This window comes from Hipposideros armiger, unplaced genomic scaffold, assembly GCF_001890085.2.
Source record: "Hipposideros armiger isolate ML-2016 unplaced genomic scaffold, ASM189008v1 scaffold_35, whole genome shotgun sequence".
Taxonomy (NCBI): Eukaryota; Metazoa; Chordata; class Mammalia; order Chiroptera; family Hipposideridae; genus Hipposideros; species Hipposideros armiger.
This window is the reverse complement of record NW_017731385.1, coordinates 4,791,030-4,805,101: the sequence shown is the minus strand read 5'-3', so window position 1 is coordinate 4,805,101 and position 14,072 is coordinate 4,791,030. Positions and strand designations below refer to the sequence as shown.

Genomic DNA, 14,072 nt, shown 5'->3' with positions numbered 1-14,072 from the left:
AAAATGTTAACTTGGTGTTCATTTTTGTTCTTATAGCACGATTGTAATGGGAAGAGGTTTTTCTCAGAGTGTCTTCTTGTCGTTGCATTTTTCTTTCCTGGATCAGCATGATTTTTTGATTCCCTCCAAATATATTATTCACACAATGGAAGGTTTATCATCATACCGTTGACTTCCTATTTTGTTTTCAGCCTGTTTCAAACAAAGTCCAGTGTCTTCGTTTTAAAGAATTAACAGGTACTGCCTTTGCCCATGGAAATTCTCCCCTTGAGGAGGAAATAGCCACCGACCCTTTGAGCCTAAAAGGTGTGGTAGGGAGAGTCTGAGGCAGCCTTATGGTTTTCAGAGGAGGAAACAGAAGGCCAGAGGGTTGAGCGGCTGGCCCGAGGCTGAGGTCACTAGCAGGAAGTCTCCGGTGGCAGAAAGCCAGTGGACTCTAAACGGCAGCCCAAGGGTGTGCTCTTTCTCCTGGAGAAGGTGTCTGTTTTCTGTTTCTCTGAAGGAAAAATTGAGATATGACTGCTTAAGGACTTAAAAAATAAATAAATCAAGGAAGCCAGAGTATGAAAAACAATGGGGAAATTTAGATTGGCTTGAACAGAACAAAATTAAATGGAACTCTAGTTCTTGGTTAAAATGTATGTATGTATAGTAAAGGTTTTCTAATGACCTGTGTAGTAAGACACACCCAGAACGTTAATGGTGTACATTCAAGCTTCTATAAGAGTAAAACCAATGCATAAAGAGAGCAAACACAATTATTTGCCTCTAGTATTAGCCATATCTATGGCTGGGTTTTTGTTTGTTTGTTTGTTTGTTTGTTTGTTTGTTTATTTGTTTGTTTTGCCTAGTTATGGTTATCTGGTCCCATTTTAATTTTTTTCACTCCTGTAGGTAGTTTGGTAATTGACCTCTCTGTAGCTGTTGGTTGTCATGATGTGAGTACAGCGAGTGGAAGTGACCTTACGCGTATTTACTGGGATTAAGGAGGAATTTTGTTTCCAAAATACACAGTTATTTCATCTCGGCAGTAGTTTTAAAATATTGGTGACAACTCTTTGTCCATGCCGTTTGGCCTATCCTACTAGAAAATCATTTTGAAAACTAATTGTAATCAAAGTTGTGCTCATATTTCTGATTTGTTTAAAAAAAACAAACAAACACAAAACAACGAAAAACAAACCAAACCAAAACACCCTGTATCCAGGAGTGGTTGCTGAAAGAAAAGCATAACTCGGTATGGCTTTGGCAAACGTCTTCTCACTATCACGTGACCCACCCAGCGCGTCATAGTTCCCTGGAATCAACTATTATGGCTGGAGAACGCAAAGTTATCAAAACATTTCCCAGCATGCAGCTTGTTGTGGACCTTTGAGTAGATATAGGAATTGCATTATCCCCTGGCAGCCCACACTGGGCACATGCCTGAGCGTACTTTGCACACGTGCTGCACAGAGGCCTTTTCTCCTTGACGACCTGTGCCATTGTGCTGGGTAAACACTGGTGTCTTAGCCCAGGAGGTCTGCAAAGATGAATGGTTAGATTCAGTAGTAGCCTTTAGCTACAGTCTGTGTAGAATTTCTTGGAGGATTCGCTATAGCTTGCTATTGAACTCTAATTACCTACAAAAACAAACACCTTATTGTTAATCAAAACCAATAAATCCGGCTAGCAGTGGGACCTGCCCCTCCGTGGGTGAATATAATTTTCCCTGGAAAGTCCGTTGTCTCTGATTATTCGCCAGCATCGGGAAGTGTATCTCCCAAAGCGGAAGCCACATTCACTCCATCCTCGGACCCCTCTGGCCAGCTGGGCTCAGCAGCGAGGGAGGCTGTGGGGAGGCTTGAAAAGGGCCAGGCCAACGTGCATTCTTAGTGAAGCCACTGGCCAGGCTGCTTCACAGATACAATATTTGGAAGCTGTTTCATATTTTGGAATGGAGGGGAGCAGTTTAATCCACGCTCCTAAAGTACGTGTGAACTAAGATAGGATGGGGTGGTATTCTCAGTTGACCTGAGTCAGCCACCAGTCCATGCCCTCCAAGAAAATTTCTTGGTGAAAGTTTTAGAAAATGAAAAAGGGTACCCCTCTGCATCAACCCTAGGAAGTCCCCAGGCTCCCTGACCATTTAATACTGATAAAGTGAGACATCTCTTCTGAAGGATGGGTGTCCATGCCTTTCTTTGCATGTGGGCACACATAGGTGCCGCCCTTCTGGTACCCAGCATTCTTCGTGTGCGTGCGAGCAGTTACCCTTAGATCCAAATGTCAGGAGAAACATTCCATTTCCATGGTAAGCCACACGTTCCATTGGTCAGAGTCAGACGAGAGCTGTGTAAATTATCATTATTTTCTTTCTGCTTTGGCTGTCAGAAAACATCAAGCTAAGTTGTGGGTTCATTTTCAGCAGTGAACGTCTCTGAGTCCTGGAATTGTATTTTTCAATCTCTTTCTAGTGTCTCTTTGGATGCATGGTAATACTTTCAATATGGTAGTTCAAAAATAATGTATTTGGTACTGTAAGCAAGCTCCAATCCAGTTTGCAATCAGATCGGTTCTAAATTATAAATTAAATGAAAAGTTTTTGCCATGGTAAGGTCAATAATACTTCTTAGGACATAAATTAATAATGTACTAATCTGTTTAAGTCAAATCAGATCTCACATTTATTGAGCGCCTATTGTGTTAGATGTCGTGCATTCATTGTGCTATTGAATCAGTCCTGTGAGGCAGATATTATTTAGCTTTTACTTTATAGATTAGGAAACTAGTATTACTTTAAAAAAAATCTACTCTTTATCTAAAATGACTTGGGCTCACTTATATGACAATATACTCATGCAACAGACCCATTAAAATAATGATCCAAATTACAAATCTAGGTAACAAAGAAGAGAGCTTGTAATAGATCCAGAAAACCAAGGGACCTTCCGTTTGTTGCCAGCTAAGGCTGAGAGGATGCTGACTGACATGGCACCGCTGCTGCAAATGTGTCATCAAAAGGGGTTTCTGTAGGCAACTCGAGGACTGTAGATGAGATTGATTGACAGCCTTCTGACGTGCACCCTGATAAAGAAGCAGTGCTGGTGGGGGTGGGGGTGAGAACCCAAGAAGGGGCTACGCTGTGTTTCTGCCTGGAGGAAGAGTCAGCTCTGAGCAGCAGTCATGCTGATAGTCTTTGAGGTTTTCTTTATTTTTTTAAACTTTATTGGGGAACAGTGTGTTTTTCCCAGGACCCATCAGCTCCAAGTCAAGTTGTTGCCCTTCGATCTTAGTTGTGGAGGGTGCAAGCTCAGCTCCAAGTCCAGTTGCCGTTTCCAATCTTGTTGCAGGGGGCATAGCCCACCCATCGCATGCGGGAGTCGAACCGGCAACCTTGTTGTTAAGAGCACGTGCTCTAACCAGCTGAGCCACCCATCTGCCCCTCTTTGAGGTTTTCTGATGAGCATCTATGACCTTGAGTGCCTTCTTGCCCATGAATCTGCCTGGTCAATAGCTACATGTTACCTTTGATTTGCCTCATTGGTAGAAATGTGGTGATGTGTGTTTGGGAAGGCAGCTGTCTCTGTGTTGTCATAATAGCTTTAGAATCCCAACTGAAAACGAGGGTGTGTTAGCCTGCGGCCTTGTGTGCCTTTCTTCATCCTCAGTGACCATGAGAAAGGGAGATCTCCTGAGCATAAGAAGATGGCTGCAATGGACTGCTTTCCTCGGGCTGTGGTTGCCAACTGCTATTGGTCAGGACCGAATCCCTGAGGGCTGGGGGGTGTTCCTTGAGAGAGGAAGTCCAGCTGGGCCAATGCTGCCCAGTTTTTTCTCTCAAGAAACCAGGACAGGGTGCCTTGTGGTGGACCTCAGTGTCCAAGGTGTTTATAATATTTGGTTTTAAAGAGAAGGAGGGACAGCTAAAAGCAAGCATTTGTTTCTCTCAGGTAAGCTCTTGCTTTTGAGGCTCAACTGATTGGTCATGAGAAGGACTCTTCCCCGATGAGGGTTAGAAGCTCAGGGTCCACGCCGACTATCCCTGAGAAAAGGCAAAAAACAAACCAAGTGACGTCCTCACCGATCAGGAAGTGGGGTGGCAGTGATTTTGGTAAAATATTAAAATGATGGTGTAATACATCTACTGGAACTTTAGAATATGTTTTTTGCTATGATTTGGAAGTTTTACTGTAAAAGAGAAAGTAAATGGTTTTATGGCAGCTGGTTAGACTGCCTTTCATTTGGGAGAGAAGTAGATTAGATCACATAAGGCCAGGGGAGTCACTTGACTGACAGGCACCCCCCTACCTGGTGCAGTTGGAGTCCAGGAGGGCACAGAACTGACCTTCTACTGGACGTTTGGGGCTCAGGGGAGCTCAGCGCACAGCATGCTTCTCCACCAGGTCAGAGAGAGCACCTGGTAAATGGTGAAATGCAGGGCTTTCCAGGTGGGTGATGAGAGAGGGGAGAAAATCCAGTTAGTGCACACTTGGCCACCCACAAAGAAAAAGGGAGGCCTATCTTTATATGTAGAAACAAAGAGCTTCTCCTGGCAGGAAATAAACCTCCGCTCCTGTTGGATTTAGGAGGATCTATCTGATAAGCCTGAGCCAGATCAGGGCCTGCCTTCAGAGACAGTCTAAACCATGTGACCTCTCTGACCCCAGTAAACCTCTGAAAGCCCCCCCAGATGGGCCCGAAAGCCATGCCCGGTATCTGGGCTCTCGCCACCTGTCCTCGAGTGCATGTTCTCCGCACCTGCTCTCTCTGGGTTTTTTTCTGACTTCCATATGTCCTTTTTTGGGTCTTTCCATTCTGGAATCTACCTCTCCCCTGGTCGGTTGGCTTGGCTGGTAGCCTCTGAGGAATTGCTTTCTTCAGGGACACTTGGGAACTTGGCAATGCTGCATGAGCGGGGTACCTGAGGCGTTTAAAGGTGCCACGCCTCACCTTAAGTCAATTAGACTACACACTCTGGGGGGTGAGAGGGCTCAGAAAAGCTCTCCAGGATTCCCTGCTGCAGCCAGGCTGGAGAACCACTGCACAGGAGACATTGTCAGGGTGTCCTCAGTGATTTCTGGCCCCATTTGCCTCCATCTCTTGGCCCCCTCCCCTGTCCTGACCTACCCTCAGAGTCGAGCTACAGCAGTGCGGGATATGGTCCTGCCCTCCTGGCTCTCACTTGCCCCTCTCTCTCAGTCACCCCAAATTCCATGCCCTTTGCCACCTCCTAAAGGCTGCACTAGCCAGTCACACTCACGGTTGGTGAGCAAGGGGAGAAAAACCCAGCCATCTTGGAAGTTGCCATCGCGGGCACGCTAAGTGCTGCCATCCTTCATCCTACAGGTCCGGAGACCTCAGTGAGGCTCAGAACAAAGAGCAGAAGTGACTTGTGATGGGAAGAATGCCACAGTCAGAAGCCTGGAGGTGTGAGAGGAGGGGCAGAGGTAGAGAAACAAGTGGGGCCCACAGGCACTGAGTATGCAAATGCTTAAAGTGCAGAGCAAGGCAGGGCTGAGATTCAGAGATACAGATGTCCTGGTGGGGGGCTGTGTTTGGTGGCACAGCGGTTCCATGTGCACTGCAGACATGCAAAGAGTTATAAATGGATTCAGTGGCAGCAGTGTGTGCACAGCTGGGCTTTCTGAGCTGCACAAATGTTTATGGCCCCTTGGAACTGTGACCCCATCTGGGAAGCACTGGCCTGCCTGGCATAATGGAGGAGTGCAGAAGCATGAGTGGCCAGGGACCTCATCGCCTTGCTCAGAACTCTGAGGACCCAAGGCAGGTGGATGCCACCATGTGTCCTGAAGTAACATGTGGCATCCATAGCCCCAGGTAGGTCACCTGTGAAGCTCGGCATCCTCCTCTAATAAGGACACCTGTCAAAAGCTAGATCCCAGCACCCTGGGTGTTTCCACCTAGAACAGGACATTGCAAATAGGAGTTCAGGGCAGGTCACGTCGGAAGGATGTCTCATTGACGTGTGCCTGGGGACATGCTCACCTGATGTGCAGCACGGAACATAGACCGAACTGTAGCTCTGTGAATCGTGGCTCCTGGGCAGAGGGTGGGTGAGTGTCTGGGGAGGTCTGGGGAGCGAAGGGAAAGGGAAGGGGAGGGAGAGCTGTTCTGGGGAAAATGTTCTCATAACTGGAGTCGACACAATTCAAACGGAAAAGAATTGTCTCAATCCCAGCACAGGAAGTAAGGAAAGCCATTATCCAGATGTGTGAAGAGGGGAAGTGTTTGTCTGTGATCTGGGTTAAGAATGAGCCGGGGGAGATGCAGGGTGAATGCCGGCCAGATGCGAGCAGGCCTGCCAGGGGCCGGCCCCGGGCAGCCACCGCTCTTTCCTGCATCCTTTGCCTGGGTGGGCACCCAGCCCGGTGGGCACAGCATGTACATCAGATGGACCGGCCTGACAAGGCAGGTACAGCCGAGAGAGGATTTCTGGAAATGTCACCACTGTTTAGAAATCCTGGGGGAGATGGCACTTTGGTTCAAGGTGGAGTTAGGAACAGTTGTGTCACAGACAGTTGGCCTTTCTGCAGGCAGATCCGGGCACCTTGGGTCTGGTTCTAGAGCAAGGACATCCCACGCTGGATTTTCAGACAGGTTCCTCCCGAGGTCTTTCCCTCCATCCCCACTCAGCTCCCACGGCCTCCTGCAGGCTCCCCTTCCTGACTAAAGGGCACTTGGGGGTCCTAGTCGTGTCCAGGGAGCTCAGGTTTCACGTGAAGGTGTTTGGAGCAACTCCTGAGTCCAATTTCCTCCGTGTTTGGTCCCTGGATCAAAGTTCGCGAATGAGCGTCCTCTGGGCTCAGCTGTCTTATCCAGATTCCAGAATCGTACAAAACGTTCAGGCCTTGTATCCTTTTATTGTATTATTAGTTTTCAAAGTTGGCTGCTAAACATGGCAGGGTCTTTCCCATTCATTGACAAGCTGGGTCCTGTCTGCCCCTGCCCTCTGCCTCTGCCACATCTCTCATCCCCTGCTGGGCTAGAGTAACTTGTGGCTTGAGAGCAAGTGCCGCTGGGGACATGAAAAGCCGGCCTGCACCCTGCACAGCTCCCCTCAGCCCCAGCCTGGTTGCCCCGAGCGTGTCCTTCATAACAGCTCTGCCTGCCCTCCCCCACATGAAAGCAGAATTGCCTTCTGCCCCTCTCTGGACGGGTGAGTTTGAACGGGAGGTGCTATGTCCAGAGCAGCAGGAACCATGTAGTGGGGGGCCCTATTTAAATGGCCTTTCTGCCCTGAGCAGGAATTTCTCACTGCCCAGAATTAACAGGAATGGCAGGGAAATTACCACGATCCCCTCTGGAGTGTTACCCTGGACGCGGAGTCAAATGTGAGGCGAGAACACTTCTTCCAGTCGCCTGGCATACCCAGAGCCGTTGTCCTTAAAAAGACCTTGACCACAGCCTCCCCGGATCTGCCCAGGCCAGGGGAACACAAACAAAGGGAAAACCACTAAAAGCTCCCAGCAAGCAGGCAGACACGGTCCCACCTGCTTTCTGAGCAGCCAGGCTGAGCAGCTATTGGCCAGCCGTTATCTCCGTGATTGGGAATCCAGCTGCATCAGGGACGCCTGCGGCCTCCAGAGCCTCCTTACTGTAACAGGGAAGGTTACACACGCGGGGCTGGTGTTTGCACCCCAGGAATCCTTTGCATTTACTATGGGGTGGATTGCCTAACCTGAAACAGTGTCGGCCGAGAGGGTGTTGGAGGAGACGGGAGGAAAGTTGCATTTGGCTGAAGGACCAAATTCTGAAATCCCTTTAGAATTGCCTTACATTACAGACTATCACAGGAATTAGACACGAGCCAGTTTTCTCATTAGCTTGCCAGACCTCCTGGCAGCTTCGCCTAAGTGGCTTTTCTCATGGCTCTCAGAGCTGGAAGGGATATCCGAAGTCATCCTCGCCTCATTTCGCAGACGGAGACTCACCCTTGCTTCCCAGGGCTCTGAGTGGCTGAGCAGAGACTCAGACCAGAGCCACGGGTCATGGTGTGGTCCTGCCCTTTACACAGGTAAACCGAACTCATACTGAGGCCAAGCCCGCCCTGGATGGCTCTCCTGGTAACTGGATTTCCTTCTGTTACTGGAAAGGCCCCTTCTGCTTACATGGCTGGGGTTTTGAAAGCATCATGGGAGGTGGCCGGGGTGTGAGGGGATGAGAATTTCTCTACCAGACGAAGGGATTTGTTAGAGACTGAATGTGTGTGTTCCCGCCCCACCCCCCCCAAATTTATATGTTGAAGCCCCATTTGTGATGGTGTTTGGAAGTGGGGCCTTTAGGGGGTGATTTGGTCATGAGGGTGGAGCCCTCATGAATGGGATTAGTGCCCTTACAAGAAGAGGCCAGACAGCTAGGTAGCTCTGTTTCCCCACGTGAGGACACAGCGAGAAGGCAGCCGTCTGCAACCCAGGAAAGGGCCCTCACCAGAGCCCAGCCACGCTGGCACCCTGATCTTGGACTTCCAGCCTCTAGAACTGTGAGAAATACATTTCTGGTGTTGATAAGCTGACCGGTTTATGATATTTTATTATAGCAGTTGAGCTGGCTAAGACATGCCCCTATTCTCTCAAGATGTTCGAGTTCATGCCTGAAATCCTTGTTTATCTATTGCTCACTGCCGATGGAAAATTCCAGATCGAAAACCTGAGGATAGATTCACGTTCTCTGAGACCCTGGGAATTTGTCACCAGCACGTTCTAGGGAAGAGCCCTCCACGTCCTGCCCATTCTCGGGCACAGAGGGCACGTTCCCACATCTCCTGGTAGGACCAGCAGAAGGGCTCCCAGGGGTTAGGGGGGCCATGAGATCGGCCGCTTAGTTCCTGACACACAACAGAGCACAATAGTTGCCAGGGGCCCCCGTGAGAATCTGGGAATGGGATCTTCGGGAAGAAAACATAAATAAGGGATGGCTATAGAGAGAGAGAGAGGTTCTCATTTTCTCAGCAGGGCCCTGGAAGCATGATAAAGACCTTGTCTTGCTAGCCAGCACCACACCTCGGTGGCGTTGGGCAGGGGCAGGTGTCAGGGAAGCCTGGTGTTTCACCGGCGGCAGGAGCAGAGGGAATAAGAAGGCAGGTTGGTCGGTTTGAACTGAGCCCGGAAAAATCTCAGGCTGTCACAGTCCCTGGAGATGCTGATGCTTAAGGGTGGGCGGGCAGCTGCGGGGGATGCCGGGCCTTGTGATGCTGGGCGTGTGACTTGGGCTGAACCTGTGCCCACTCCGTGGCCCTGGTGGCCTCGGGTAGGTTGTTAAAGAGAAGGAGGGGAAAGAGAAACGGTAGGTGGACTTTAGAAGTGAAACTTGATAACTGTGTCTACTGCACTGGGGGCTAGGACTCCTGACGGGGGGGCAGCTTTAAGACACACTGAGGACCAAATGACAGGACCCCCGCCCATGACCGAGAGGCACACACAGGTTGGTTTCTGGTGGGAGCCTTCCAGGCAGCCATGTGAGCTTATTGGGTAAATGACACCTAATGACTATAGTGGGATTAATTAAGAGCCTGTTGGTGGCCTGAGCTCTGGGGTCACCGAGGGGGGTGTGGGCAGCAGTTGCATTCCCACATCAGGGGAGGTGCTGTGAAGACAAGGGCTGTCAGCTTGCTGCTGGCTGCCTGGTCCTGTAGAGACTGGCTTACTCGGAAGAACAAGTTTCCAGAATCCCCTCTCCTGCCCATCCCAACCGGAACTGTCCTTACAGGCTTGATGTGTATCACCAAAAACGCCCCTATCCTGTGCCCGTTCCAGAACCTGGCACCGAAAAGTGAGGCAGCCCCACAGGGGCTATACCAGCGACAGGATGGACAAACGCTATAAAATGGCCCCTGGTGCCTCGCTCTTCAGAGTGTGGTCTGAGGACCAGCAAGCATCTTGTCACCTGGGAGCCCAGCCAGGTGACTCCTGCGTACGTGAGGATTTGAGAGTGATGGTTAAAGCGCATCAGATTGGTAGCCATTTCAGCCAACCTCATCTCAGTGCCGCGTTCACTCCTAGCTGCACGTTGCAACTATAGATCCTTGTGCGTGTGTGTGTGTGTGTGTGTGTGTACACGTGTGTATGTGTATGTATACGCATATGGGTAGGCATGTGTGTATGTATACACTTGAATGTTCATGCATGTGAGTATGAGTATGTGTGTCCATGTGTCTATGCATGTGTGCATATGTATGTGTTTATGCTTGTGTGTATATGTACATGTGTGTATATGTATACATATATGAATATATATATAAGTATGTGTACGTACAGGCAGACCTCAGAGATATTGCTGGTTTGGTCCCAGACCACTGCAATAAAGCAAGTAGTAATCTTTTTGCTGGGGGAGGGTCTTGTCTTCAATTTGTAAAACATACAACATCTATGAAGCACCATAAAGCAGGGTGCAGTAAAAAGAGGCATGCCTGTATGTACATATGTACACCTTAGTAGGGATGAGGGGGAAAACGTTTGTTTCATTTGTGTTCTTTTCAGGGAGGCATCTCTCGAATAGCTCTCTTGCACTGATTGTGGAATTTCTTCTGTGGTCCCTTATTGTCACCCATGCTTTATTTACCGCCTGTGCAATGCCAGCAGGCTTCCAGGGGTCTTTGACTGGCTTCCAAAGTTTGCTGCTAGCTTTCATTCAGCTTCCCCTACAGCTTGGAGACTAGATTTCTGTGTAGACATGGTTGGTACAGCCACCACCTGTCCTACCTGTTAAAAGAGACCCCACTCTAGTCTAAACGTTTAACTTGACACATACAACCTGGTAAATTTTTGGCTAAACTCCAGAATGTCAGACTCTTGGGTACTGACAAACCTGTTGGTGAACCTGAATTCTGTTTGCCTGTGACATGGGGGTTTTCCATGTAGGACATGGAAGGAAGCAGCAGGACTGAAACATTGAACAAATATGGGAAACATTCCGGAAAGACCCTGAAGCAGAGGTCTTGGACGTCCTGAAAGAGCAGACCGAGGTTCCTGACCTAGAGCTCTGAAACTCTGGCATTCCTGTCTTGCCTCTCTCCGTCTCCCATTCAAGTTTTCTTTCTAGTTTGGAGGCAGAAGCTGATGTGTGAGTGACCGTGCTTTTTCTAAGGGTGGCTGCTTCCCATCCTCGCTGCCAGTTACCCGTATGTGCAGAGTCTGTCCCACAGTTGCCCCATTGTGGTTACGGAAGTCAGCCTGTCAGCCTCTTGATTGACTGATGGATCCGATATGGTAGGCATCATTTTCTCTTTCCACATTTAACATAATATTGCTCGAGGCGTAGAAAACCAGGGCAGCCCCCAAATGCTGTGTGGAAACTGCTGGATTCTGAAGGCATGGAGTGAGCCCTAACATCCAGGATCCTGGTCACATTTCATGGTGACACATGAATTGACTCATGTCCTGAGAAGCTGGTCCGCCTCTGGGGCTTGAGCCTGGTGACCTCCTGGCCTCGGCCTTCGGTGTTTCTTGGCCTCTGATCTTTGTTGTGCGTATAATGACTCCTACAAAATGATTACAAAATTCATTTCCTTGTGAAAGGTAGCTCAGGACAGAAAACTCCCAGGGCTGGCCCCCAAAGTGGAAAGAAAATTGAAGAGCCTCCCCCAAAGTGATCCTATTTTCAAACTTGTGGATTTTTATAGGGTTGTAAAGATACCTTTTGAAGGTCAAGGGCATATTGTGTTTTGAAGAGCCAGACCCTTCACGCTGAGTGACTTGCCGTACTCGCTGGGCTACTCGTCATGACCTGACCCCAGCTTCTGGTTTTTATACACCCTGAGGCTGTACCCTACATCTGTACCAGTGGGAACCGAAGACCCCGATAATAGGAGAGGTGATAACTCATCAACCAATTGCTTTACATGATTTGGGCTGTGTTGGCCCAGACTGAGGGAACTTCTTGGTAAATGAGAGTCCTAGCCCACTTTGATAATTGTAGAGGAGCAATGAAGACTGAAAATAGGCAAATGCCATCTTGAGAAAGGGAAATGAGACAAGTGGCATGCATTTTAGACTTAGGACGTTCATATCGTCTGTAGTAAAGATTCCAGAATGGCCCATCAGACTTAATTTTGGAGGGCTCGGGATTAAAACCCTAGAAGTCAGCCGAGAATCTACTGATAACCAGTCGTACCCTACAGATTGTGAAGAGGCCCGGAATGTAACTTTCACCACAGTTTCTGGAAAACTCTTACAGTTCTAATGGGAAATATGGGGAACCAGGGCCTGGAGACCGCTGCGATTAAATGAACTTGAACTGTTGGACAACTGACTCAAAGCATGATCATTAGTAGAGAGATATCTACCTGGGAGAGAGGCTTCCCGCCTGCCACGGGGCGCCCTGATTTAACATTTCAGCCGCGTGCGGAGAGGGGTAGCGGGCTCATCAGACCTTGAGGCCGCACAAAGATGGGAGGGAGAACGGCGTGCAAAAATTCAGACTACACAAGGTAAATCACCTGGAAAAGGGGCCCAATGCAGCAACGCATGATTGCATTTCATTTTCACCCAGTCATACTATTAGTACTTGCATTTTAGAGAGAGAAAAACGAGGCCCAGGGATGCTCAATTGGTAAGTGGCAGAGTCAGGCTTCAAGGCCTGTGTCAGTGTTGCAGTCTGTGCACTGACCGTAAGCCTCACAGCTTCCCAGATGGCGTTTAATCTGAGTTAAGTCCCAGAACAACCAGACGTAATGCACAGGATGGTGGAAACATGGCCTCATGGCAGCATGTTTAAAAGGGTTCCCGTCATTGCCAGCAAACATGTCTGTCTCTACTTCCTTGTCTGTCAGTGGATTAACAGACATTACTAGTTGACCCCAGGACCCTTTTCTACTGAGCCCCAGCTCATAATCCTTCCTAACTCTGCAGGCAGCCACTACCAATAGATTACAGTTGATACAAAGGATGAAACTGACTTCCTGTATACAAGCGGTCGTGGTTCGCTGCATGCTCACAAAACCAGGGCATTCTTGGGCTACATTAACGCGAACCTCATCTGCAGAAATGAAGAAAGCAGTGGTAGCTCCATTCTGCTCTGCAGTGGTTAAGTGGCACCGGGAGTCTTGTATTTAGTATTGGAAAGTCCATTTTAAGAAGGACTTCAGGAGCCAGGACCACGTCCACCTGCGAGAGAAGCAAACAGCTGGGAGAACTGAGTGTCTTTATTTTGAAGAAGTGTTCAGGGGAACATGAGTACTTGGAGACACACCCGAGACTGCCAGGGTGTTGGGGATCTCTGCACGGCCCCAGATGGTAGAGCTGAAACAGTGTGCTCGAGTTACAGGGTACAGATACAGATACCAAAGAGGTTTTGACTCAGCGGAAGGAAGAAAGTTCTGAAAATTGGAACGCTCTAGAAAAATGCGCGGCAGTGTCGATTTGCACAGAGCTGGTCCTCTCCAGCCTGAGGGCTGAAGTAGAGATTCTTGGAGAATGAGGAAGTTTGAATGCATCTCGGATCTCACATCAGACCCTCCTGTTGTAGATTCTGTGAACCCTGGACAACATGGGATCAATAACAACAGGATCTGGGCAGACAGTGGGCTCAAAGAGCTCCAGGCAAAGGTTACGGCATATATCTATTCTCCATATTCTTATTGAACAAGGGTAAATCTCACAGGTTTATTATATAAGCTTGTTTTCATCTATTAATTTTCTTTTCATCTATTCATTCAGTTCTCTCAACCACCCCATGACCTAAGTCCTCTCATTCTCCCCATTCTGCAGGTAAGGAAACTGAGGCACAGAGAGGTTAGACCATTGGCACAGCCCTGGAGCTTATAGGTGGTAGAACTGGAATTAGAAACCAGCGGTCAGGCCTTGGATCCCACATTGCAAACCGAAAGGTCCTCCGCCTCTCGCAGAGGGCTTCAGCCCTTCCAGAGTGCTTTTCCATGCATTTTCTGTGTTTCACTTGAGAAGATTACCATCATGTTACAGTGCATTTGGAAGTAGGATGGTACATAACGTGGAGTCTGGACCGTTAGGTACATAGCAGCTTGGCTCAGGAGGACGGGGGAGGAGGGGGCAGTAAGAGCAGTGGAACCAGGCGGAGGGGTGACAGGAGCTGGGGACACAGCTGGATAGAGACCC

General features: G+C 48.9%; 1 protein-coding gene across 1 annotated transcript in view; it reads left to right on the top strand.

Moving 5' to 3' along the window:
- The window catches only part of ADAMTS17 (ADAM metallopeptidase with thrombospondin type 1 motif 17), a gene marked incomplete at its 5' end in the record, with an annotated part of 284,197 nt that overhangs the window by 125,773 nt on the left and 144,352 nt on the right, over positions 1–14,072 (top strand). The gene's annotated exons all lie outside the window — the stretch shown is intronic.